Raw genomic sequence first — 27,267 nt, forward strand, 5'->3', positions numbered from 1 at the left:
GTTAAACTGAGGTTTGGAGGTGATGTGATTTGCTCTGATGGCATCAGGATTGGAAGGCTGATCTCCTGCCTTCTAAGCCAGAAGCCACATGCCCCCCCCATCTCATCTCTAGCAATGTTGTCTCCAGGGTCCCTTGTGTGAATGTGGGAGCCTTCTCATCTGCAGGGTGGCCCAGCTCACCTGCCATAGGAAAGCAAAGAGTGGATCAGATGTCCTGTATGTTGAGTAGCTGTGTCTGCAGCTATTTTTAACCACTCTGCTACCCTGGTGGCTTAAGTAACACAAGACCTTGGCTCTAATCCAGGACCATTCAGCCACTAACTCACTGGATTCCCTTGGGGAAATTTTCTACCCCTCTCTAGGTGTCAGTTTCCCCAACAGGACTAACAGCCCCCAAATAGTCCTGGCTCTCAGTCTGGGATACTGTAAGCCAGTTATTGGCACCACCCCTGTCTGTCTAAGGTCAAAGAGCTGGATATTTTCCTTTTCTCATAATGATACCTCACTTTATCAGGAGGGTTGAGGGCTGGGCTTGCAGGCTCCCACTTTCCTCAAGGCAGTTGGTCCATTCCTGAGCCGCCAAGTGCTCTGACTTCAGCCAGTTACGCTGCAAAAGCCACAACACAGACATGGCTCTCAGGGGCCCCTTACAAATGGCTGTGCTGTGTAGCTTAATGGAAGGCTTCCCAGGCATCACAGGAATGACTGTGAAAGGCAAAAGCACTGAGATATCACAGCCCCCTCCGCCTTGACCCATTAGTGAGCCAGATGGGTGTTTTTGGCAATGATTAGACTTAGCTTCGTTAGGTTTTATTGGTTCTTTTTGCTGTTTCCCCCCAAATGGGTCATAATATTGGGTTCTCAGGAGTTTGCATCTCAGGCAAAAATGGATACATGTCAAGTGCAAGAGGGAGCCCTAATAAATACTAAATTCATAAAAGGGCTTTACATAAACCCTCAGAGGATGTCTCAGAGAGAAACTGAGAAGGAAATTGCTGAACAGGAAGGCATGAGCTCTCATTGGCTATAAGCTCAAACAATAGACTTTGACAGGACAATACAGCTGCTGACAGAGGTGACAATTTTAGGCTGCATTGAATGAGGTATAGCGACATGTTCACGGGAGACCATGGCCCCACTGTTCTCTATTGTCTGTCAGTTAGGATTCCTCTGATAGCGAGTGTAAGAAAACCTGACCCAGCTGGCTTAAGAAAAGAGAAAATGTATTGATTCACTTAACTATCCAGAATTAGACTAGACATTGCTTGATCCAGGATGCAAATGCCAGTTCTTACTCTCCTTATTCTTCACGGCCCCTCATTTCTCAGCTCTGCTTACTGGAAAGGAGGTCTATTCTCAGGCAAACTCTCCCTCCATGGTCTTTAGTTGACTGCTGGAAGCTCTCAAGACTCCATATTTCCAGTTGAATTCAGTGGTGAAAAATGAGAATCTTAGTCCAGAATCCCCAGCCAGAGTCCCTTTGCACCTCATTCAGACTGGATCATGTGACCATGTCTGGACCAATCACCGTGGGGGGGATGGGACACACCCACTGGCTTAACCGCCAGTGATGCAGTGTTCTGCCTCTCAGCCAGGGGTGGAGTCCAGATACTGAAGCACATGGGCTTATGTGGGGGGAAGGGAGCTTTCCCTAGGGCAGAGGTTGTATGCAAAATGGTAATCCATGAATGAGGTATTTTGCTCCATGTTGGGCTCTATGTTTAATGAGAGACATGAAGAAAATGGAGCAGTTCCAGAAAAAAGTGATAAGGGTGATGAGGGAGATTTAAAATCTTGTCACACGGAGAAGAATTGGAAGAAATGGGATTTCTTTACCCAGAGAAGAGACGGTAATGGAGAATCATAAACACTGTCACCAAGTACCTGAAGTGGTGGGAAAGAGCTGAATGCACTCTGCCTCCGTGGCTGGGGGTGGGGTTGGGGGTCAGGGGAGGGAAGACCTTATTTACACACAGATTTTGGCTCAGTTGATCATAGGGTTCAGGTCACCATCACCTCTTGCTAGAACTGGTTCAACAGCCACACAACTTTTTCTGTTATTTCCACCTGTTCTCCTCCAATTCAGTGCCCACCCTACAATCAGAGTAACCCTTGAAAGTCTAAATCAACTGTCAATTAAGTCTGATGTGGTATATTTATACAATGGAATATTACTCAGCCGTAAAAAATGAAATAATGCCATTTGCAGCAACATGGATGGAGCTAGAGATTATCATACTAAGTGAAGTAAGTCAGACAGAGAAAGACAAATATTGTATGATATCACTTATATGTGGAATCTGAAAGAAAAGATACAAATGAACTTATATATGAAACAGAGATAGCTCAAAGATATAGGAAACAAACTTATGGTTTCCAAAGGGGAAAGGGGGGAGGGATAAATTAGGAGAGATTAACATATACACACTACTACATATAAAATAGACAACCAACAAGGACCTACTGTATAGCACAATATTTTGTAATAACCTATAAAGGAAAAGAAACTGAAAAAAATAGATATGTATGTATGTATGTATAACTGAATCACTCTGCTGTACACCTGAAACTAACACAACATTGTAAATCAACTATACTTCAATTAAAAATAAGTCTAAACCAACTGCTGTCACTTCCCTGCTTAACAACCTCCAATAGCTCAATATCGCAGTCAATTAGATCTCCTAAGGTGGGCTTACCTGATTACCCTCTGCTCACCTCTTGTGCTCGTCTCAGAGCCTGCCCTTCCTCAATCCTGAAGGTCCAAGCTCACTCCATACTAGATATTTCTGTTTCTGCCAGACCATTTCCACTTCAGGGCCTTTGTCCTTGTGACATGCTCTCCCTGCAACAGTCTCTGGTCCAGCTCCCACATCAGTAGCTCCATCTTATTAATCATATCTCAACTCAAATATCCACTCTCTACCTTAGGAATGTTTCCCTGAACGGTCTGTGCTAACCCATCCCCCTTCATCCCCTCAGGCATTCTCTGTTGCCTTTCCCTATTGTACACAATAATGGACACTCCTCACTTTCTACAGTTATCTTATTTATATTATTTTTTTAAAATTTAACTTATCAACTTTCTTCCTCTGTAAGATTGAAGCACCCCAAAAACAGAGATCTCACTTCTCATGTTCACTGCTATATCCCAGATACCTAGAAGAGTATCTAGACCCAGAGGCTTCGTCACACGAATGCACAGATTGTTTGTTCCTACAGCCGTTTGGCCTGATGAAACGGTAGGTTTCTAGCACTGGAGTGTATCAGAGATGGATTTCTGCATCGAGCAGGGGGCGGGGGAGGGGGATACTTCCCAGGGCTCTTGGATGCAAGGAACCTGTGATGTGCCCCACAACAAGTAAATAACAGCAAATTTGGATGTAATTCCTCTGCTTTAGCCACTTGCCAAAAGGAAATTTCTTCCAGTTCCATACCCCTGGTACCGGGTGTTTTTTAATTAAAGACACTCTTTGAGGAATTGTGCCAATCCTGCCGGTACCTGACTTTCTAATTCCCTCTTTCTCACCATGAAGGGAAGGCATATTGGCCACTCTGGCCCCAACTGAGTTGTTTTCCAAGAGAAGAACTTTCAATCCACACACAATAATGAAATATGATACCAAACAGGCCCATGTCAATAAATCTACAGGAGAAAGGTCAGGTTTATATCGCTGGACGGGATTGGCAAATACATTTGTTCCTGCAATGTCTGTGTTTTAAATGCCACCCTCCAATGAACCTGGTGCTGAAACACACTCTGGAGTTTGATGAGATGTCAGTTTTGCTCAGCCCTGATCAAATAAGATGAATGAAAGTGAAACAAGAACAAAAATATTACTTCTGTCGTTTTTTTAATACATTACAGGAATTGGGTCAGTCGGGGAGATTTCTCTTAAACAAATACCAATCCCTGCACAATGTCACCCGTTGATCTGGCAGCCAGTGGACAATGGTCGCTTTTGAGTAGGAAAGGGCACACAATTGGAAGTGCAAAGACCAGGGCAGCACCTGTACAGTACCGTCTCCTGCTTCAAATCTTCAAATCCACCCATCCACCTTCCATTCCTACTTCAGATAATGCTGTATGAGAATATGGATTACTCCCTGCATTGAGCAAACACGGTTAAAGAATGAGATGGAATTTTTCCTGCAAGGAAGAATTAAAACCATTAATTGTTCATTTATTCAACTTAAAACATGTGAACCAAATTAAACAGAGACTCAGAGACCTGTCTGATCCAGTCTGAGAGCCATGAAGTTATGACAGGAGATCAAGATAAATTATGAGATCAGCAATGGGAAATCACAAAATTGTAGTTACTCAAAAGGAGGCAAAGGCCGGGAACCAGGAAAGTGGATGAAGTAACAGGAGACAATGGACAGTTGTAGGCACCGTGGACCATAAAAACTAGGGGTTGCTGGGGGCCATCTGCCTCCATGTGGGGAAAGCCTGCATGGGAACGAGGCCAGCACAGAACAAAGCAAAGCCCCAAAAGAGGGATGGAGGTGAACTCTTATGACTTCAGCACCTGGATCCACCCTTGGCCAGTGTTCCAGACTTTTAATTTACATGAGACAATACTTTTCCCTTCATGTTAAAAAAAAAATTTTTAACAAAAAAAATAGTAAAATAAAATGTAGACATGGCTACTTGTCTGTCTGATTACACTGCAAGGGATCGTAGAGCACCACATAGGACCTAACATCGTTTGTGCTGGAAAGGAAGGCTGACTCTCCCTAACCGTCATCCCTGGGTTGTGCAGGGAGAAGTACACAGGAGAGCCCTGCACCTCTGCTACTGTAGGTCCACTGCTCTCTCAGGCTAGACCAACATAGACCCTGGGGGTGATTGCTAACAGCCGGGGTCCTAAAGGGACTATTGTGCTGGGCTTATCACCTTTATTCAGGTCTTTCCAACTTTTGAAATTCACCAGGAATCACTGTGGATAGAAAATAGTTTCCATGTCTCGTGAACAGAAAGATCCCCAAACTTTCCCAGGATAATATCTCTCTGAATGATACACAATTCATTGTTTTTTCTTAGCTATTTGCCTTTCACCTTCCCCCAGTTGACATGTTACATTTATGGAATTTTCTATTATTTCGTTCAACAGATATTGGTCCCGAGGGGAAGAAGCCAAGAGATACACTTGACGCTAAGATGTTCAGGAATGCCTGCGTCTTCTGGGCTAGTGGGTGGAGTACCATGAGATGTTCTGAGATCAAAGAGAGAACAGAAGGGGCCATGCACAAAGGTGAAGGGAAGATGTCATCAGTCTCCCCTGATAATGTTACTCCCACTGTCCGACTTACACAGTGGGTTTCACAGAACTGGCTGAGACTGGGAGAGTATCTTATATCTGGTTCCCTGGCAAATAGACTATGAGACAGAGATGTGCATGCAGGAAGTTGACTGGGGAGTGCCCTCGAAGATCAACACCTATGGAGGAGTGAAGACAGCAGGAACAGGCAGAGGATGGAGCTGAATTTCTATGCAGAGATTTGGAGCTGAGTTGGTTTTCCAGAGTTGTCTTGTCTCAAGGTAAGGGGACTAGGCTCTTATAGCCCTATCAGGAAGTCATTGGATATAGGCTACACATCCCTTCTCCAGACGGTGTGTGATTTGCGGTGAGGGCAATTCCTGGAGAGGGACTCAGCTGATACCATCATTCTCCCAAAATCTCCCAGCAGCTGGAGAATGAGTGTCCCAGTCCTGAAGGGGAAATCTGGGCAGTGTACCACAAAACCCACTAAAGACCATTATCCAAAGACCATTGCATCATTTAGATATACTTTCTTTATACAGCAAGTTCTTGGGACAGTTTCTCCAAGATTTTGACTGGTCTGTTTTTCTGGGAACATTCACAAGATGAAGGTTAGTGGGAAGAACTAAAATCCTGCTGCTAGAGCTGATCTCAAGGCACAACTGGTACTCATTCCCTCCCTTTTCTGCCCATTCCAGATTCCCGTCATCCTTGGATTAGCATACCTGTTGCTCCGGTGGCTTACCTGGTATGTGACCCAAGCCCTCATTCCTGAGGGGTCCCATATCTTAACCCAGTTGAGGATGCTTTAGTTCTTCATTTACTATCAAAACTGAGAAACCAAGTACCAAGAGACACGCTAGTAGATCACCCGGATGCCATACAAATTCTTTTCTGTCGCCATTTGTAATATCAGCGTGACCTCCACCGGATGGTCAGGGTCAATATCCCTGCTAGAATGGCCTCCTTTATGTGACTGCTTGTCTCTTGGCTTGAGGAGTCCAAAGAGACTAAGCAGCAGTCATACCTTAAAGTTGAATGAACCTCATGCTGTGTCATTTAGTGGAAGCATTCATTCCCCTTCTCAGAAGTAGGACTTCTAACCTCACAGAGTACAGACACGGGGACAGGAATACAAATTCTCCCAAGGGGGTCAGTGGGGGACCATGACAAGTAGGACCATTCCTGCTTCCACCCCTTAGTTCCCAGACCCGTTGGGAACATAACATCATGGAAAAATGGCCATTAATTCAGGGTATCTACAGTGACCTAGAGGCTGATGCCTCCATCCTCCTAGGGTATCATCATCAAACTGGTGTCTCAGCTGTACTTTCAAAAGGCCTTCCCAAATCTTCCAGATGGATGTAGTTTTGATAAGACCAGAAGATCTCATGGTCATGCACTCATTTCCATACCTCTTCTGCTGTAAAGTGAGTGGGCTCTTATCCTGGGGACAGCATTACGTGGGAGCCCATGTCAATGAACAAAGCACTCAGCCTCAGATAGAGGTACTGCCTGAGGTCTTGAAAGCAGGAAAGGCAAACTTCTACCCAGAATATGCATGAATTCAAGTCAAGACGAATCAATGCCCCTTCTGGATAGAAGGAGTCCAATGTACTCAACTTCCCACTGTTGAATGGCTGGTTTCCTCAAGGGATGGTGCCACACTGTGGACTCAGTCTTGGTCTTGGTTGCTAGCAGGTTAGTATTTGGCAGTGGCAGTAGCCAGATCAGCCTTGGTAGATGGGAGCCCAAGCTGTTGGGCCCATGCATAGCCTCAGTCCCTGCCATTGTGGCTACTCCACCCACGTGCCCATTGTGCCAGCACGTGGTCTGCTAATGGCAGATGCTGAGTGATGTTACTCTTTCTGTTTAGTTGGTTATTCAGTAGCTTGTCCACGATGGATCTCTCTAATGAGCGTTAACATGAGATACAAAACCCTGACACTTCCTATTTGCATATTTACATCCACATGCCGCTTCCCCCAACCAATTTGACCCTGATCTTTCTATCTTTCTCCTTCTGTACCCCTGACCCAGCTCTTTGCCACTGTCCAGGAGTCCACACATATACATTCTCAACTCGTGCCACTTTTCACTCAAAGTGGATAATCCAGTGCCAAGTCCAATATTTCACCACTGGGGAGGATTTCCCTCTCATTTCCGTTTTACATGAATACCCTTAAATGGGGCTGTTGTCTAACAGCGATCCATTTTTGGCCTACACTGACATAACCAAGCGAGTGCATCCATGAGCCAAACTCAGCCTTTCTTTCACCTGTCAGCTCTGGTCCTAAGGAACTCCCACGTGGCCCTATGTATGAGCTGAGGGAGTGATGCCTTGCAACAGTTATGATGATGTCGGGGTTCTGGGTCACACACTTATGCAGCCTACTTGTGCCTCCGTCCCTGACCATGGCTGGATGTACTGCTTCAGTTTGACAATGGATTGCTTATAGTTTGTTGGGTCTGACAGAATCCAGTTCACAAAGATCATGCCTAGCCCTGTGATCCCTTTATATCTCTTGGTCGTGGTCTCTACCAGAGGCCTGCAGCATGCCAGAAGTATTTTTTGGATGGTGTATAATTCTCTGCAGCAGATGTCATGGCTTTTCTCTGGAAGCCAAGTCTCTACAAACTTGACATAAGTTCCATATGGAATCCTGGGAGCCACTACTGCTACCTCTAACAACTCAGGGTCTGCTAGGTGGTATGGCTGTTTGCACTGCAGCCTGTACCTGCAAAAAAGCCCTTTCCTGCTCTTGGCCCTACTCAGAGCTGACAGCTTTTCACGTTACCTGATGAATAGGTCATAGCAATATTCCCAAGTATAATATACGCTGCCTCCAGGACACAAAATGACCAACCAGGATTTGTACTTTCTTCGTGGGAGGAAGTAGGAGATGCAATATCTTTCCTCATAGTTGGATGGGATAGGCCAGCATTCTTCGGGCCTCTGTAAATGTATACATATACGTGCTATGTACTACTGTGCATTCATTTATTTTCCCCACGAGCAGTTAAAGCCCGTATTAAATTTTATTAATTTTACATATTACATAAATATTATTGATCGTACATAGGACACGTCATTAAATAAATTAAGGATTCCTAAACGCTTCCCTAATATGTTAGGTCCTGAATCTTTACGGTTTATTTTCCACCCTCTTGAGAGGGATGGAGGCCTGTGCTTATTTGGTATGACTAACATGATGCCATCAATAAAGTGACTGATACGATATTCTGCTGAATGTCTGGATGGTCCATATCCCTTTGGACTCTATTATAACACAAGGTGGGAAAGTTAACATTGCCCCAGGCAAGAGTATAAATGTAAGCTACTGCCTGTCTCAAGAGAATGTGAACTGTTTCTCATCCGTTACTCACAGGAATGGAAAAGAATACATTCCTTCATGGAGCACGTAGCACCATGCATTGTAACTGAGACTGAGTTAATCTGCTTTGGCAAATATCCCGCATTTAGCATAACAGTTACAAGCAGGATTACTACCTAGTTGAGTTTACCATTGTACATTTTCACCCTTCAAGTTTTTTCTGGCTTTCATAGGAGCCAGGCCTGTGAATCAGAATATGATGGGGATTAGCCTTTTAGGGTGGCACTGATTTCTGTCCGTGGTCTGGTTTTTTATATTGTTTTGATTTACCATCTTGGGGAGTGGGGTGGAGGACAGTGTCAGATGTTTCCATTTGGCCTTTCCACTGTGATAGCTCTTACTCTACAAGCTTGGGAACCAGTGCGGTGGTTCTGACTATTACCTAATATAACAGCTCTCATTACACATTTGGGAACTGGGGAAATGACCCCTGGGTGGGACTGTGGACCCAGTGGATCCAATGTAGTCTAGACCTGGGTCATGACTCCACTGGCCCCCAGGTGCCTCACTTTAATAGGATAGTCATGGTGGTGCTTTGAGTCCCTGTACAGCAATATCAACTCCAACATTGTGTCCAGCTCCAGTGTTTGGACATTCCTCTTTCCTCGATACTGTTAAATGATCATAGATCCCTTTATAGAAGAGCTGTATGAATTATTTCTATATACACTTGCCATAGTGTTACAGGACCCTGATTCCTGGGCACCTGACTTCTCATTAAGTCAGTATGGGTCTAAAAACTAGTTGGATGCAAACCTATTCAATGGACCGTACTTTTTATTGAGACAACTGCTCCCAGCCTCCTGATCATCCACTGTTGATTTCTTTTAATTGTATAGGTTGAGCAATATAGTTGTTGGCTCTCCATCTGCTTCACCCATAGGAATGCTGGTTCTATTAACTAATCTCCAAAGCACTCTGAGAGTCAAATCCCCTTGGCTGTCACTCTGACCTTGCCACTTCCTACAATGATTGTACCTGCCTTGCTTCTGATGGTTGAGCACTGCCACTTCACAGCAGACACTGCCTCCTCTGTTGTCTGAAGATTCTACCATCCCCATTGCTATCAAGGAGCCCAGTTCTGAAACAGCATTTCCTATCACTACCCTGGACTACAGAGGTTAGCCATTACTGAGCTACTCAACAATGTTCATGGCCCTCTTACCAGCGTAGTTCTTATCACTTTTGTTAGTGTCTTCTGCTCTCATGAACAGGGCTGGCTGATGGAGTATTTTGGCTTTATTTAATATAGCCACTCTAGCTTACACATTTCCCTAAGGCTTTTGATCCCTTCATTCAGAACTGCCTTAGAAATTCTGGCATTTTTACTTATTATTTACCTTCATTCTATCCGTGTTTCCAAGAGCCATTCTAACAGTGTGTTACTATCTTTTATGCACCCATATTGATAAAGTTCTCACTTACCCAGTTTTCCCTTCCAACCAGGATGCTCTGTATCCAGTCCCATTCTTACTTTCCTGTCTCCTGCCAGGACATGTTTGCTAGGTCCTGCAACCCCTTCAGGTTATGTATCTGTGCTCTCTAGTAAGCTCAGCGCTTCCTTTGCTGAGTTAACCCTGGTAATTTGCCTGGTAGCAAGGAGATAAGGTGAGGGTGGGTCCTGAGGGCGGCAGTGCATGCTTTCCGGTGAGGCAGAATCCTCTACATCATCATCAAGCAAGTCGGACCTGCTACCCTTTACGGGGTGGGGGTGGGGGGGCGGAAGGAGTGGACAACTTCTTTCATCCAAGAGTGTTCTAAGGGATCTATGGATTCAAACCTTTGAATGCCACATGTTACCACATCCCACATCTCAAGGTCCCACTCTTTCCTAACCCTAACCCTTGTGGGGCTCATTTGCCTAGGTTGAGAATTCAACCACCTCTGGATCTTGATATTCTGATAGTTAAATATGGGGCTTGGTCCTTAACTTTTTTATAGCCTTTGGCTGCAAAGGATGAGAAACTCTTTCATATAAGACACCATCTGGCTTTCAATTTAGCCTTTAATTGGTAATTAGACACCCTCAGCCATTCTTGTCTTTTTCTAGTGCATAGATTATCACAAGAGCCGTCTAATCCCAGGCCTCATAATTAGCACTTCTCAAAAGGCTAAGATATTGGCCCTTCTAGTAAATTCTCTTTCACCATTACCTCATCCCATAAATGCACTGCTATAGCACTCTGTGGGTTACCCATGCTCTCTACCCACAACTAGTGGTTGTCATCTCATTTTCATCCAGTTAGCAGGCAATCCAGCTTCAAAACCCCATCTTAGAGTCTGCTTCTTCACACTGCTCTTGGCACCAACTGCCTTAGGTTGGGCTTCCAGGGACACAGACTGAAATGGAAATGTGCCCACAGGAAGTTTATTGAGGAGTATCTTGAGGACCATAGATGTTGGGGAGTGAAGGAATAGGATGGTGCAAAAGGATGGGTTGAACTGTGAGGCAGTCACAACAAAGATCTCAGCTAATCCCACAGGAGCTCTGGAGCTGGGATCACTCTCCCTGTCCAACACTGAGAGACATTGTCCGGAGGATGTCCCTGTGAAGAGGTTATGACCTTGGGTTCAATGGCTCTTTTCATCTGAGGACAATCCCATGAGAGCAAGTCAACTGGGATCTGTCTGCTAATGACACTGCCAACAGCTGGGGGAATGAGTGTCTTAGTCTGGAGGAAGCAATCTGGGCGGCACATCACAGCACCCACTGCAGAGGGGATTATCAGGTGTTTCAATAAGATGAAGTCTTGTTTTCCTTTCTTTCACATTATGTCTTACTCAAAATATCAATTTGGGGGCTGGGCTGAAGGTATTCTGGTTCTGGGGCAGTCCAGATAGGCCACATGAACTCAATAAGATTACCTAAGAGTTTGTAAGCCAAAAGAATATCTGGTTGTTCTATAATTGTGGCAGTGACTTTTATCTGTTCAACAAAACCCATTTCCTTCTGGGCACACAGCTGGATTACATCCCCCACCTCTTGGGCAGTTCTGTGTGGCCGTGCGCCTGAGTTCTGGCCAATGAGATGTACACAGTGTGAAGTTGGCTACTTTCTGTCCTGGTCCATAAAAACCATTCCAGATGCAAGGCTCTCTCTCTTCTCTTGTCTTCCAAGACCACAGAGGACAGTAAAGCTATAAGACAGAAAGATTCTGTGTCTCCGGTGACTTCATGAAAGGTCACCAACCAAATACCCATAGTGCGTTATATGATTGAGAAATAAAATTCTGTGTTCAGCCACTGAGATTTTAAGGTTGTTTCTTACAACGACTCACCTTCCTGGACTGAGACAATAATTATCCCAGGATGCCAACGCCTTTTAAGAAGGACTGTTGTGCTAATAACATAAAACTTAATGGAAAATAGGAAAAGTTAATCCATAGGCAGATTTATTCCAACCTGTGGATCTTGCTGTCCACCTCTCCAAGGTCTATTGGTCTCCTCGACTGCATTAGGCAACAGAGTGGGTGCAGTCCTGAGCCACACTGTGAGTTCAAATGCCCCCGGGAAAATCACTTCACTTCTTTGTGCCTCAGTTTTTCATCTATACAATGTGCATATTACCTCCCTCTTAGGGATCCTGTGACATTTCAATGAAAACAGGTAGGCACAGTGCTGAATACTGTGGCTGACACATCAATAGACACAAAATATGACTTTCACTACTATTGATAACCACCTTTCAGCCTTGGGGAAACCTGTGACATAGGAGGGCGTCTTTAGTCCCATTTCACAGGTTGGGAACTTGGGTCCGTAGGATATTCCAAGGCTCCCATAAGAAAATAGCCCAAACTGGACCTCAGATCTTGCAACTTCTGATTCCTTACTATTCTCTGCACCACGGCAATGATCCCTCTACTTCTCAGTCGGTTGTTCTCATTCACGACACTCGCAGTCCCCCAGAGGTGGTTTCATTGCTTCGTGGTAACGTGCCTTTTCTGAGGAAGGCTGCTGCGGATGGCGGAGCTGACCTGAGGGCTCTAGCTGCTCAGGTGCCATGTCACCACATGTCACTGTGTGTCACCACAAGGCCTGCAGGAAGGTGTGCTCATCTCTGACAGCATCCTCTCTGCCCTGCTGCACGGGGACCAGGGCACCTCGTTAGCACCTCCTCCAGGAACCAGTGCTGGATTCACGTGGGAGGACTCTCCCTGAGGACACAAATATTTAGCGGTTCCTGTGCCATAATATTTCCCCAAATGACAACATTAAAGAGGCAGGGTGGTATAGGGGGAAAGGGATGGACTTTCAGATGCTTTCAGTTGTAAATCACATAAACCCAACTCAAATTAGCATAAGTGCAATCCCTATAGATAGATAGATAGATGACACATAGATAGATGATAGATACATACATACATACATACATACATACATACACTGGTGCTATGGTTTAAATGTTTGTGTTCCTCTCCCCTCCCAAATTCCTATGTTGAGAACCTAATGTCTCATATGATGGTATTAGGAAGTGGGGCTTTGGGGAGGTGCTTCAGTCATGAAAGGGATTAGTGCTTTATAAAAGAGGCTCCAGAGAGAGCCCTAGCCCCTTTCATCCTGTGAGGACACAGTGAGAAGGCACCAGCTATGAATCAGGAAGCAGCCTAGATACTGAATCTGCTGGCACCTTGATCTTGGACTTCCAGCCTCCAGAACTGTGAGATATAAATATCTGTTGTCTATGAGCTATCCAGTCTCTGATATTTTGCTATAGCAGCTTGAGCAGACTTAGACAACTGGGTGCAAGCTCTGCTGGATCCGAGGAGCTCAAATGTTAGTATCAGGACCTGGACTCACAGTATTCCTTGGGTTATGTCCATTCTCAAGCAGGATACCCTCTTTCGGTGGCTGCCTGACAATCCCTTTAGAAAGGGAGATTGTCTGTTTTCAATAATTCCAACCAAAGTCCCACAACTGAATCTTGCTGCTTCCAGTGAGGTCATGTGATCTTCCCTGAGCCAATCACGATAGTCAGGGCATGTGGTGCTCTGATTGGCCAGGCCTGGGTCACATGCTCCCCTCTGGGGCTGGAGTGAAGTCAGATACATTTGAAGCACATGGACTGACAATGGGAGATGTGTGGTTCTGTAAGGAAGGCTGGGGGCAATGTCACGGGAAGGAAAACAGGAAACTGGCCAGGCAAAAAAATAGATATTCATTACACCTGGGATTTGTCCATTACACCTGGAGCCTGGTGTCTGGTCCTGCCTTTAAGTAATTCTAGGGACGCAAGCAAGTTGTTTATTCCTTTGTTGCATTTCTTCAAGGTTGAAGTTTGTCTCTTGAATCATAAGCTTCTGTACTTCCATTCAGTTTCTTCCCAGGGTTGTATCACCCATTGCAGAGTTCAGAAATAACTAAACTTTGCATTGGGGTACAATTGTTGTGTTCTTATTGTAGGGTAGAAAATAAACTAATCAAGTTTTTAAACTACCTCACATCAGGTGGTGTCATGTGATTTTTCTATTTCTCTTTGATCTTAGGAAATGCCTCCTTCTTTAAATATCAGAGCTGGTGTTGATATTTTTTCATTTTTCTTAATTAATTTTTATTCAAGTATAGTGGTTTTACAATGTTGTGCTCGTTTTTGCTATACAGCGAAGTAGTTTTAAATTTGTTTTGTGTAACTGTCCTCATGGGGTCTCAGTTGGGTTCCAATTTTTGGACTGGTAGCACTGCCTTAGAAAGCATGATCTCTATGACAAAAAATATTCTTTATGCTTCTAAAATTCAGGCAAGCTGCTTAGATAACAGAAGAACACTGTTATTATTTTTCATAATATAATAATAATCACTTATTATTTCCTGAGTATTTCTTAGATGCCAAACATTATGCTAGTTGTTTTACATACATGACCTATTTTATGCTCTCAAGTCTGGGCTGTCCAGCCTCTTGTCTCCTCCTCCCTTCCCCTCTCCCCATCGACACTATTCAATTCTTTCCCACCAGCGACTCTGTATTTTCCAATTTATAACCCACCCTCTTCTCTGTCTTCTCCATTTAATTTTCTCCCAGATTTATCCATTGATTCCATTAGCATCAAAACAGACCCCAGTTGATACCTGTGTAACACATACTTCTTCTTTTGAAGTTGGTGGGAATGTAAATTGATACAGCCACTATGGAGAACAGTATGGAGGTTCCTTAAAAAACTAAAACTAGAACTATCATACGACCCAGCAATCCCACTACTGGGCATATACCCTGAGAAAACCATAATTCAAAAAGAGTCATGTACCAAAATGTTCATTGCAGCTCTATTTACAATCACCAGGACATGGAAGCAACCTAAATGTGCATCATCAGATGAATGGATAAAGAAGATGTGGCACATATATACAATGGAATATTACTCAGCCATAAAAAGAAATGAAATTGAGTTACTTGTAGTGAGGTGGATGGACCTAATGTCTGTCATACAGAGTGAAGTAAGTCAGAAAGAGAAAAACAAATACCGTATGCTAACACATATATATGGAATCTAAGGGGGAAAAAGGTCATGAAGAACCTAGGGGCAAGACGGGAATAAAGATGCAGACCTACTAGAGAATGGACTTGAGGACACGGGGAGGGGGAAGGGTAAGCTGTGACAAAGTGAGCGAGTGGCATGGACATATTTACACTACCAAACATAAAATAGATAGCTAGTGGGAAGCAGCCGCATGGCACAGGGAGATCAGCTCGGTGCTTTGTGACCACCTAGAGGGGTGGGATAGGGAGGGTGGGAGGGAGTGAGACACAAGAGGGAAGATATATGGGAACATATATATATGTATAACTGATTCACTTTGTTATAAAGCAGAAACTAACACACCATTGTAAAGCAATTATACTCCAATAAAGATGTTAAAAAAGAAGAAGAAGAAGAAAGAAAGCAGAAGGCAAGGGGAATGCACCAAACCCATTGCTCCTTGGGCCGGAGGTGACTCCCCTCAAACACCAAAAACCATGCTCCTTTGCAGGGGCAGGGCATAAAAATCCAGCACGTGGGCGTGCCAACACCGCTGAATAAGGGCGGCAGGGCTGTGCAAGTGGGAGGCTGTGCTGACCTTTGGGAGTAGCCCTTCCCATGCTGTGCATCCGCAGAGCTGGGCAGGGCCAGCAATCAAACAAGATCCACGCCCACCAGAGAGCAGACTCCCAAGGAATGCTAGAGGGGCCTCCTGGGCTTAAAACTAACAAACAAACAAACTCAGTTTGAGGCAGATTATTTAGCTAGATATCCTCAATGCCTGACATTAATGTGTGTGTATTTGTATACCAGCAAGCCCTTAATAAATACAGTCTCTCTTATCTCATGGAAATGTTCTGTAAATAAATAAATAACAAGACACCCCACTTTTGCTGACTAATCATTTTTCCTTTCTACCTGGTGCCGGTGCTCTTTATAAATGACTTTAATTTACAGTGCATTATGTTTCCTTGTATTACTTGCCTCTAAATCCCCATGCAATATTTTGTAGCCTTTCCCATGATAGTTTAAGGGTCTTTAACATTTTCAGTGAAGGGTGTGTGCGTACATGTGTGTTTGTGTGGTGAGTATATGTGTTTGATAACAACATCTACCTGTTTCAGTCCATTGTTTCTAAATGGATCGACTGAAATATGTCATTTTTGCCAAGTGTCTTGTTAACTGTCAGGTTTCCATTAATGTCCGTTGTATTTGCTTTGTGTAAATTGGCCCCTGGATGACTGAGAACAGAGCAAACTGATCCCTTTGTTGTGAATGTGGAAGCAGAGACTGAAGTGGGAAAGTCCATTGCTGAAAACCAAAGCAGACATCATTGATCAGGTTTGTAATTCATGTCAGTGTAATTCTCTTCAAAAATTCACTTGAAGCTTTCCCCAGAAAACACCAAACTGCACTATTCAACATAAAGCAAAATAATAACTACTGTTTATTAAGCACCTACTCTATGCAAAGTCCTCTATTTGCACAGCTTCATCAATCTTCACAAAGAAACCCTAGCAGGCGGACATTATTATTATTGTGTTTTGATAGATGGGGAAACTGAAGCCCAGAGAAGTGGAGTCTTTTCCCAAGATCACAAATAGTTTAAAAATCTCAGCTGCATTTTGATCTGATGCCAAAGTTGTCTCTGAAATTCTGGTCAGCATAGCCAGAGTCTGATTTCTAGATGGTGGGAGAGTAAAAATTTTGCACACAGGGTCTTTTGCCAGGGACATGGGCTCTTTATTTCTGGCTTGGTGTTAGGCTGCCCACAAATTCACCAATGGTGTACTGCTGCCCCTTCAGTGATGGATCTGAGCAAGCACTGAGGTCATGGAGCTGAATGCAACTGGCGCTGGCTCCCAAGAGCCTCATGGTGAACCTCTAGAGAAGCCAACAGACACCCCCACCCCATGACAAGATGGGAGTCCATTCATTCATTCATGCAGCAAATATGTATTAAACTCTGTGCAGGCACTGTTGCAAACACTGGGACTACAAGGCAGACAATAGCCCTGAGCTCATGCTAAACAAACTAGTAACATAATATCCAATAATAAAAGAACTCTACTTTAGTCTTCTATTGCTGCTTTTACACAATACCACAATCGTAGGAGCTTAAAACAACACCCATTTATTAACCCATAGAGCTGAAGGTCAGAAGTCTAGACAGGCTCAGAGTCTCACAAGGCCAAAATCAAGGTATCAGCTAGCTGGGTTCTTACCCGGAAGCTCTGGGAAGAATCTTCCTGAAAGCCCATTCAGGTTGTTGATATAATCCCATTCCTTATGGCTGTAGGACTGAGGCTTCTGTGTCCTTGCTGATTGCTAGCTGGGCACCACGCTCTCAGCTTCTCAACGCTGCCCACATTCCTTCTCTCAGGCTGCTTCTTGTGCTTTGAATCTCTTTGACCGCCTCTTCTGTTCCTACTCTCTGCTTTTAAGGGCTCATATTAATTATATTGTGTCCACTTGGAGAATCCAAGGTAATCTCTCTATTTTAAGCTCAATTCGTTATATCTGCAAAGCTCCTTTTGCCATGTAACTAACATGTTCATAAGCATGATACCAGGGCACAAAAGTCAAGCAAGCCAAAATCCTACCTGCCACAGGCTGTTATAGAAAAAGTGATAATGTCCCAGTCATTCATCCAGCAAATACTGAGCACCCATTATACACCAGGCACTTGTCTCAGTGCTGATTATGAAACAGTGAGCAAATAGACAGAGACCCCTGGCCTCTTGGAGCTTACATTTTAATGAGAAAAGATGCCAGTAACCAGGATAAATAATAAAATAGTACTATGTGCGGTGGAGAAAAGCAAATCAGGGAGAAGTCTAGGATGGCATTGGGGGATGTGGTTGTAGTTTGGAATAGGGTAGTCAGGGAAGGGCTCATGCAGAAACCGACATGTGAGCAGAGACCTGAAAGAGGGGAGAGAGCAAGCCTTGCACGTAACTGAGAAAGAATGTTCTAGAAAGAAATAACAGTAAGTAAAATGATGCTGAAATGGGGGCATGTTCAAGGAACAGCAAGGAAGGCTGTGTGAGGGGCAGAGTGGGCTAAGAAGGGGTCTCGGAAGCAACAAGAGTCAGATCAGGCAAGGCCTGCTGATGCTTAGGATATGACATGAAGTGACAGGAAATGCAGTGTGGAGAGGGAGGTGGGGTGGGGATTTAATTTCTGTGATCAGGGTCAGTGCACTGGCCACCTATTTCTGTTTAACAAAGTAGCAGGTTAAAACCACAAACATTTTGGGACCTCCTTGGTGGCGCAGTGGTTAAGAATCCACCTACCAATGCAGGGGACACAGGTTCAATTCCCGGTCTGGGAAGATCCCACATGTCGTGAAGCAAGTAAGCCCGTGAGCCACAACTACTGAGCCTGTGCTCTAGAGCCCTAGAGCCACAACTACTGAGCCCACGTGCCACAACTACTGAAGCCCGTGTGCCTAGAGCCCGTGCTCGGTAACAAGAGAAGCCACCACAATGAGAAGCCCATGCACCGCAAGGAAGAGTATCCCCCGGTTGCCACAACTAGAGAAAACCCGCGTGCGGCAACGATGACCCAACACAGCCAAAAATAAATAAATTTATTAATTAAAAAAAAAACCACACACACACATTTGTTTTCTCAATTTCTATGGTTCAGGAATTTGGTAATGGTTTATCTGGGGTGATTCTGGCTCCAGATCTCTCACAGGGTACAATCAAGTTGTCAGCTGGGGCTGCAGTCATCTGAGGCTTCACCGAAACTGGGGGATTTGCTCTCCAGCCCACTCGTGCAGCAAGTGGCTGGAAGCTTCAGCTCCTGCCGGGTACGTCTCCCCATAGGGCAGCTAGAATAGCCTCACAGCGTGGCATCTAGATTCCCCCAGAGCAAGGAACAGAGAGAAAGAGAGAGAGAGAGAGAGAGAGAGAGAGAGAGAGATGCCATACTGCCTTTTATGATCTAGTCTCGGACGCAAACACACACACACACACACACACACACACACAGTCTCACCTTATTCTATTCTTTAGATGCAAGTCACTAAGTCCAGCCCCCATTCACTCAGTGGGAAGGGACTACATGACATTATCAATACCAAAAGGGGGGTATCATTGGGGCAAATCTTGGAGGCTGGGTACCACAAAAGGCTTCTCCATAAAAAAGGGTATTTGATCTGAGAGCTCAGTGATGGGAACAGATGAGGGAGAAACAGGCTCGAGCAGACCTTGGTTCTGTTGATTCTGACAAATCCCGGACTGAAAGTGCATCCTCTTCTGACACTTCTCTTCTTCCTCCCCCGCTTTGTTTCCAATCAGGCCACTGATGTTCAGACTTGGAGTCACACTCCCCAGGGTGTTTGTGACCCCTGTTCTTAACTTAGGCTGTTCTTCCACTCAGCATGCCACTGCCCTCTCCCTCACTCCCCTAAACACTGACCACACTTCAAGGCCCACTCGAGCCACCACCTTCTCTCAGAAGCCTCCCCTGATGCTCTAGCCCATTCTGTCCCCTCTCTCTGATCACGCAAATGCCTTGCGGACGTCGCATAGAAGATCTGGCTGAATAGAAATGTCTGCTCCCTTTCTGTTTGTTGCTTACATCTACGATTCCATTGTAAACTCTCAGAGGGCAGGGAAAGTGTTTTTTTCATTTCTGCCATTTCTAAAGCCTCCTAATGCAGTCAGGGTCTGGTAGTCAAGATCAGGCTCACTCAGACTGGGTAATTTGATTAATAAAAGAACTAGGTGACAAGGTTTAGAGAAACTAACATGGGGTGGTACAGTATCTAAGGCTAATCTCAGCAGGGAGCTGTCACTTGTCCTGACTTGAAGGAGAAGGGGGAGGAATGGTGTCCCAAACTGGGAGAGAGGAGCGTAGGGAAAGAACCACCTGGCAGGAGCTGTGGTCTGCAAGCCAGCCCACAACAACCTGGTAGGGAAAGAACAGGGGGTTGGATAAATACCCCAACTTCTTCCTCCTTCTACCCTCCCATCACCACTGGCAGCTCCCATTGGCCAAACTCAGTATGAGGACAAGAGATACAGTTCCTATAGGTCAGCCTCTGAGACACGGAGCAGAGTGGAAAAGCGGGGAGAGTAATCTAGAAAAGCTGGTGGGACTCCCCGCTGCTTCCACTGCAGGGGGCACAGGCTCGATCCCTGGTTGGGGATTCCAGCAAGTCGTGCAGCGCAGCCAGAAAAAAAGTGTGTGTGTGGGGGGTCCGCTGGTGGCCTAGTGGTTAGGATTCCGAGTTTTCACTGCCATGGCCCAGCTTCAGTCCCTGGTCGGAGAACTGAGATCCCGCAAGTCACGCAGTATAGCCAACAGCAGAAATAATCAAATAGAGAAGTCAGTGGGAGCTCCCCGGCACACAGCCCCAGAACCAGGTCCAAACCTGGGCTGGCAGATGCTGTCTAACCCCTGGGGCTTTGCTGATGACCTCCTGGAAACTGCTTCATCCCCCAGTGCCTCCTCCCAGCCCACATCCCCTTTCACAGGACGTCTGCCCCATCTGTGCTCAGTTTCCCTCATATTGATTCCCCTTCTGCCGAAAGGTGCACATCTGAACCACTGACTTTCTGATGGGAATATCCCAGGAAAGCAAATCGTATTTGTGCTGAAGTGGACCCTTCCCACGTTCATGGCGAGCTGACAGGGAAAGTACCATCCTCACCGCCCGGAGGAGAGCAGGTGCCCCCATGACGGAGGAGTCCTTTGAAAGGAGAAGGGCTGGCCCACGACAACAGACCCATCCTTCCATCTGGTCTGCTTACAGTGCTTGGAAGTTGCAAAGCCGCTGTTGAAGTTTATGCAAAACTACAATGAGGTATCACCTCACACCAGTCAGAATGACCATCATCAAAATGTCTACAAACAATAAATGTTGGAGAGGGTGTGGAGAAAAGGGAACCTTCTTGCGCTATTGGTGGGAATGTGAATTGATACAGCCACTATGGAGAACAGTATGGAGGTTCCTTAAAAAACTAAAAATAGAACTACCATATGACCCAGCAATCCCACTACTGGGCATATACCCTGAGAAAACCATGATTCAAATACATACACCCCAATTTTCACTGCAGCACTGTTTACAATAGCCAAGACATGGAAGCAGCCTAAATGTCCTTCAACATATGTACGGATGAAGAAGATGTGGTACATATATACAATGGAATATTACTCAGCCATTAAAAAGAACGAAATAATGTCATTTGCAGCAACATGGATGGACCTAGAGATTATCATACTAAGTGAAGTAAGTCAGACAAAGACAAATATCATATGATATTGCTTATATGTGGAATCTAAAAAAATGATACAAATGAACTTATTTACAAAACAGAAACAGAATTGCAGACTTAGAAAACAAACTTATGGCTACCAAAGGGGAAAGGTAGGGGGAGGGATAAATTTGGAGTTCGGGATTGACCTATGCACACTACTATATTTAAAATAGATAACCAACAAGGACCTACTGTATAGCACAGGGAACTCTGCTCAATATTCTGTAACAACCTAAATGGGAAAAGAATTTGAAAAAGAATAGATAGATAGATACGTATAACTAAAAGCCCTTGCTTTTAATTAGGCAGCCTTGTTTCAGTCAATAGTGTGATCAGGGTGAATCTATCAGTGGGGACTGATGTTGTAAGTGAAAGAGCTTCCAGACCCAGTGGAAAGGCAGCCCCCATATGGCAGGACTTAGAAGGAGCTGCTTTGGCAGGATGCTGCCATTTCAGTGATCGCAGACCAAACAGAGGCCTCCAGATGCAACCCTGAGACTGGGATGCCGCCAAGATGGGTCCGCTTCCAAGCTGCAGACCCCAGACTGTCTCCTGGCCTCCTCAAGCGGAGATCAATTGACAGGGACCTAGAGACCATCTTCCCAACTGCTAGGCATGTATCCAAGATGGGACTGCTCCATGGTGCAGTTTTCACCATAGTCCACAGGGAAGTAAGAAAAATAATAACAAAGTTGAGGTTTTTGGGGGTTTTTTGTTTTTTGTTTTTTGGGGTTTTTTTTGCCGTACGCGGGCCTCTCACTGTTGTGGCCTCTCCCATTGCGGAGCACAGGCTCCGGACACACAGGCTCAGCGGCCATGGCCCATGGGCCCAGCTGCTCCGCGGCATGCAGGATCTTCCCGGACCGGGGCACGAACCCGTGTGCCCTGCATCGGCAGGCGGACTCTCAACCACTGCGCCACCAAGGAAGTCCAGAGGTTTGTTTTTTTTAACAGCTAAAATAATTCAAAGAGTTGTTTTAATTTCACATTCTTATAAATGATATTATTCCTTCTCTCTTTAGCTGGTATGGAAATGTCTTTTCTTGAACAAGAGCTGGTAAGAGTAGGCAGTAGGGTTTTATGAAAACATTTATTTAATGTCCTAACTTGAAACTCCACCCCACACATTAAAAGATATTATGGATCCATAGATTCCCAAAGGCTGGGAACACATGATCGAGTGACGAGTCAAAGTGCCCATGTTCAGCTGGGGAAGCTGAGATTCTGAGACTTAAAACAAGTCCAGGAAAGTTGATTGAAAACTCTGTCTTCACACAGCCCTACTGCTTTCCTCCAGACTCACCACGTGGTAACTCATCCGTGGTGTGAGCGGTGGTGGCCTCCTCCACACATGTCAGCCCCACCAGGCACTCTGGCAGCATAACAGAAATGTCTTCACACGCATAAGACTCAGGCCATGTCCCTTCCGGCTCTCTTTTTCCTTTGACTTCTCCAGGATTCAGGTGACATGCACATCTTTTTCTCCCATTTTTAAGATCCATGTTTTACTGCCTAAGAAGATGGACCCAATATTTGAAGTTGGGCAGGCTTGGCCTGGCCACTTACCAGTAGTAACTTGTCGTTGGCACGTGATCTAACCTCTCTGATTCCCCAGTTTCCCAATTATTTACTCGCTCTCCACCAGACCAAAGCCCCATACAGGCAGGGACCATGTCAGTCGTGTTTACGGTTGTATCTGCAGCACCTCAAACAGGGTCTGGCATATACTTACTTAGCACCTAGAAAATATGTGATCAATGAATCTCATTCTGTAAGGATTTAAAGGATGCAAACTCCATTTCTTTATCAGTGGGATGTGGGTGGTAATGATACCTCCCACTTAAGATTCTAGTAAGGCTTTGTAAAATCATGGCCAAAGACATAATTGCAAACTGTCAGTTCCTGGTCATCCAGACACCAGGGACAGTGAAAGGGACAGTTTCAACCTGACCAGGGAATAAGATTTTCCATGACCTAGTCCTGGGAGGCATCAGCTGGGTAGTAGAATTCATGGAAATCCAGAAAGGCCTAGGGCTGGCCTTACAGAGGCTCTCAGAGTGGTTCTCCCAGAGAATAAATTAAAGGGCACGGACTGAGCACATCCTGGCTCTCTCCCAGACCCGAGCTGCCTTACACAGGTGTCTTTCCTATCAGGAGACACTCTCACAAAGTTGGTATTTGTGTCACACAGGGAGATTTCAAAATGCTGTATTTGGAAACATGAATGTGTAATGTCTCCCTGGAAATCTATACCTTCTCAGTGAAAGATATAAGTTCAGTCCAAGACAGACATGTTTAATTAGTGAGCAAACTTGACATTTCCAGTGTTTGGACTAGACAGAAGAAAAGCCAAGAGCAAACCAAGATCTTTTCTTCATCCCCTCCCCGCAGCTTGCTGACAGAGAATAGTTTATTGGGTTTGAAGAAAAATGAATGTCTTTACAACAACAAGAAAGAAAAGGCCAGAAGATCCAAGAATGGATATTAAATAATTGTCACCACTACATATGCATCTCCCCTACCTTCATTCCTGCCCTCCTTGGATCCCTGCTTGATCCACATGGATATGTCAAGTGGCATATCTAGTCCCCCAGTCACTTGGGTGCCAGGCCCCAGAGGCACATTTATGTCACAATCTCCCACATCTGAGATCTGTAATTCCAATTTTTTCATATCTAACAGACCTGAGTCCTTCTTGTCCTTCTCAAGCCCATGACTGATTGTGATAGCTTTCTAATTGGTCCTTTCCTTCCCCGTCTCCTCTGCCCCCTACCCCAAGCCAGTCTACACATTTCTGCCGGAGAGAGCTTTGTAGAGCATGCTTCTGTTTATAGCCCTCCTTTTTACCAAAATTGTCCGTAGTTCCTCATTTATTCAACCTTTCATGTGCCAGGCACTGGGCGTCAGTGGTGACTGAGGTTTCCTTAAGGTGAAGCCCAAACCTTTAAGCTGGTGTTTTGTCAGAGCCTGATATGCCCTTCTTGGTTTAACCCTTCCAGCACCCTCTGACCTTACATTCTAGACATGTCCACCATCTATTATTTCCCCCATGCTCTGTACATCCCCACCTTCAGATGCACCTTAGTTGAGAAACTTCTGTGCGCAGTGTTGGACACTTTTCATCCACTTTTTCTTTTATTACCAACACATTTTTTACAATAAGGCCAGGGTTCTTATTGATAATGCCTTTGTTTATACAGATTCCCCATCCACAATGCTCTTATCTCCTCAAGCTCCCTTATTCTTTAATGGCCAAGTTAAGGGTCATACTGATACTTCTGGCTTGTATTAATATAACCCATCTTTTCGTTATTACAGAACCCCCCTTGAAGTTCCTTTATACCACCTGAAACACTTTGCCATATATGACCGGTATTTCTAATGGCAGAAATTGACCTTTGAGGGAACATATCAATCAGAATCCAGTAAGGAAAAAAAACACTCTGATATGTCGAACAGAGAGGACTTAATTGGTTATACAAGGGATGAAAGAACAGAGAAACCAGGCAGACAATGGCAAGCTAGCCAAAGATTAGCAATAGCAAGAAGCTGCTACCACCACTAGGCTGGGAAAACAATGGGAGGAGGTGGGGTTACTGGTCTCTGGGTCTCCAGGGACTCGGCAGAAGCTGGGAATGTGGTAGGTGATCCAGTGAGAGCCTGAGCTTCAGAGGAGACACAGCCCTTAGCAGGAATGTTGCTAGAGGCAGTGGAGGGGAGATAGCCAGGCTTTTCTCTTCCTCTAATCATCTGACTCCCCACCAGTGCTGCCTTTGCTGAGCCCCGGTGGAGGTCAGCTGGCCTGGGAACCTGGGTCACCCTGCAGGGCAGGGCAAGGGTGGATTAGCACAGCCCCAATCCAGTACCCCTTACCTCTAAAACTAGCACACTTTATTAAAGTAACAGCATGATTCATTAACTCACTTCCAATATGAAACCTTACAGAACACTTCTAAGAAAATGCAGACACCTGGGTATAGCTTATTTCTCTCATTCGTCCTCTTTTACTAACAATTCTTCACTTAAATCCAGTCTCCTTGAATCTGCATGGAGAGAAGTCACTTTGACCTTTCCTAGGGAAAAGGCTCATGACGCATTTCTCACCAAGCTCAGCTCTTAGTTTCCTGGGGTGGCTTCCTTTGCCCTAGTGAGACGCAAGTTCATCATTCTCTGCTAATGTCCTTGACCTGAGAGGCTTACATTTGCCTCCTGGTCCCTCCCCTGGTTCTAAGCTTTCAGGCCCCTCAAGGGATGAGAAAGTGTCCCACTACAGGCAGCAGAGAGTAAAATTAAGGCTCTAGGATCTCAGTTTTGTCTTCAAATCCACCTTCCCCTCCTTTCTGGTTATTAACCTTGAACTCTGACTTGACCTCTCTAAAGTCACAGCTTCCCCATCTGAAACATGTAGACAATGGTATCACCTGCCCCGTAAGGTTATCATGAAGACTAACTAAAATGAGTCATACAGAACACTTGGCACAGTGTCAAGGCTATGATGTGTTTAGTATCTGTGAACGATTACTTTTTTTCTCTCAACAGAGACACATCATGAAAGATCATGGGTTGTGTTGGTGTGGCAGTCAGCTCTGGGTCCTCGACAACTTTGTTGTTGTTTTTTAATCAAGTAAACAGTCTTCTGGTAATCACATTTTATTTAACTAAGTCTAACCAATTTTCCATTCTTTGGAAACATAGTCTTGGAATGTCACAACTGGTAGAGACCAAAGATTGCTTAGTTTAACATCCTCTCTCACTACATGTAGAGGAGCTAAATCCCAGAGTGAGTAAATTATTCTTTGTGAAATATGTGCGTGTGTGTGTGTGTGTGTGTGTGTATGTGTGTGTATGTGTGTCCCAGAAGCAGAAGCAAGGAGAAAACCTACAAGCATCTATAAACCTACCACTCAGAGATAATCCAGTTATCTCATATATATATATGTATATATATATATATATATATGTATATGTATATATATATATTCATATATATATGACTATTTAGTCTCCTTTGTAAATGTATTATTTAAAAATAAAAATAGAATTACAGTGTACTCACTATTTTTTTTAAGTAATCTGTTTTTTTCCCCAAGTAACACCATCTTCAACATCTTTCCATGTCAGAATATACCATTTTTAATGGCTGCATTGATATAAATATGTTGTAGTTTACTTTATTTAACAAATTTCTTTTTCTTTTCCTTTTTTTTCTTTTTGTTTGGCTGCATCGGGTCTTAGGTGCAGCACGCAGGATCTTCGTTGAGGCATGCAGGATCTTTTGTTGCGGCGCCTGGGCTTCTCTCTAGTGGTGTCCTGCAGGCTCCTGGGTGCATGGGCTTTGTAGTTTGTGTCACGTGGGCTCTCTCGTTGAGGCGCGTGGGCTCAGTAGTTGTGGCACGTGGGCTTAGTTGCCGTGCGGCATGTGGGATCTTAGTTCCCAATCAGGGATCAAACCTGCATCCCCTGCATTGGACGGTGGATTCTTTAACACTGGACCACCAGGGAAGTCCCAACAAATTTCATTTTTAAAGATCTCCTTCTGTGGACATTGGGATGTTTCTAATTTTTCACCATTATAAATAAATTCTCCAAAGTGCTTCTGAAAGAGACCATAAACCTCCTTTTCCCTGAGCATTTTAAATACTTCAGGCTACAACGGAAAGTTGAATTTTCATGCAGACTCTGTGGTTTCTTCATAAGCTGTCTGCACACAGCAAAGAGCTTCCTCAGCTGTTGTTATTTTATCCCATTCTTGCAGCAAGGCCAGGAGGTCAGTCCTCGCAAGGCTGCTATGAGCAAGTCTGAAGAGTAGGTTTAGGCCCTGCTGGCTTTCTTGGCCTTTGACCGGGTGGAATCTATCCAGGTGTTTTCTTCAGGCTGT

This window comes from Aethalodelphis obliquidens, unplaced genomic scaffold, assembly GCF_003676395.1.
Source record: "Aethalodelphis obliquidens isolate GAN/ISIS:26980383/991018 unplaced genomic scaffold, ASM367639v1 scaffold75, whole genome shotgun sequence".
Taxonomy (NCBI): Eukaryota; Metazoa; Chordata; class Mammalia; order Artiodactyla; family Delphinidae; genus Aethalodelphis; species Aethalodelphis obliquidens.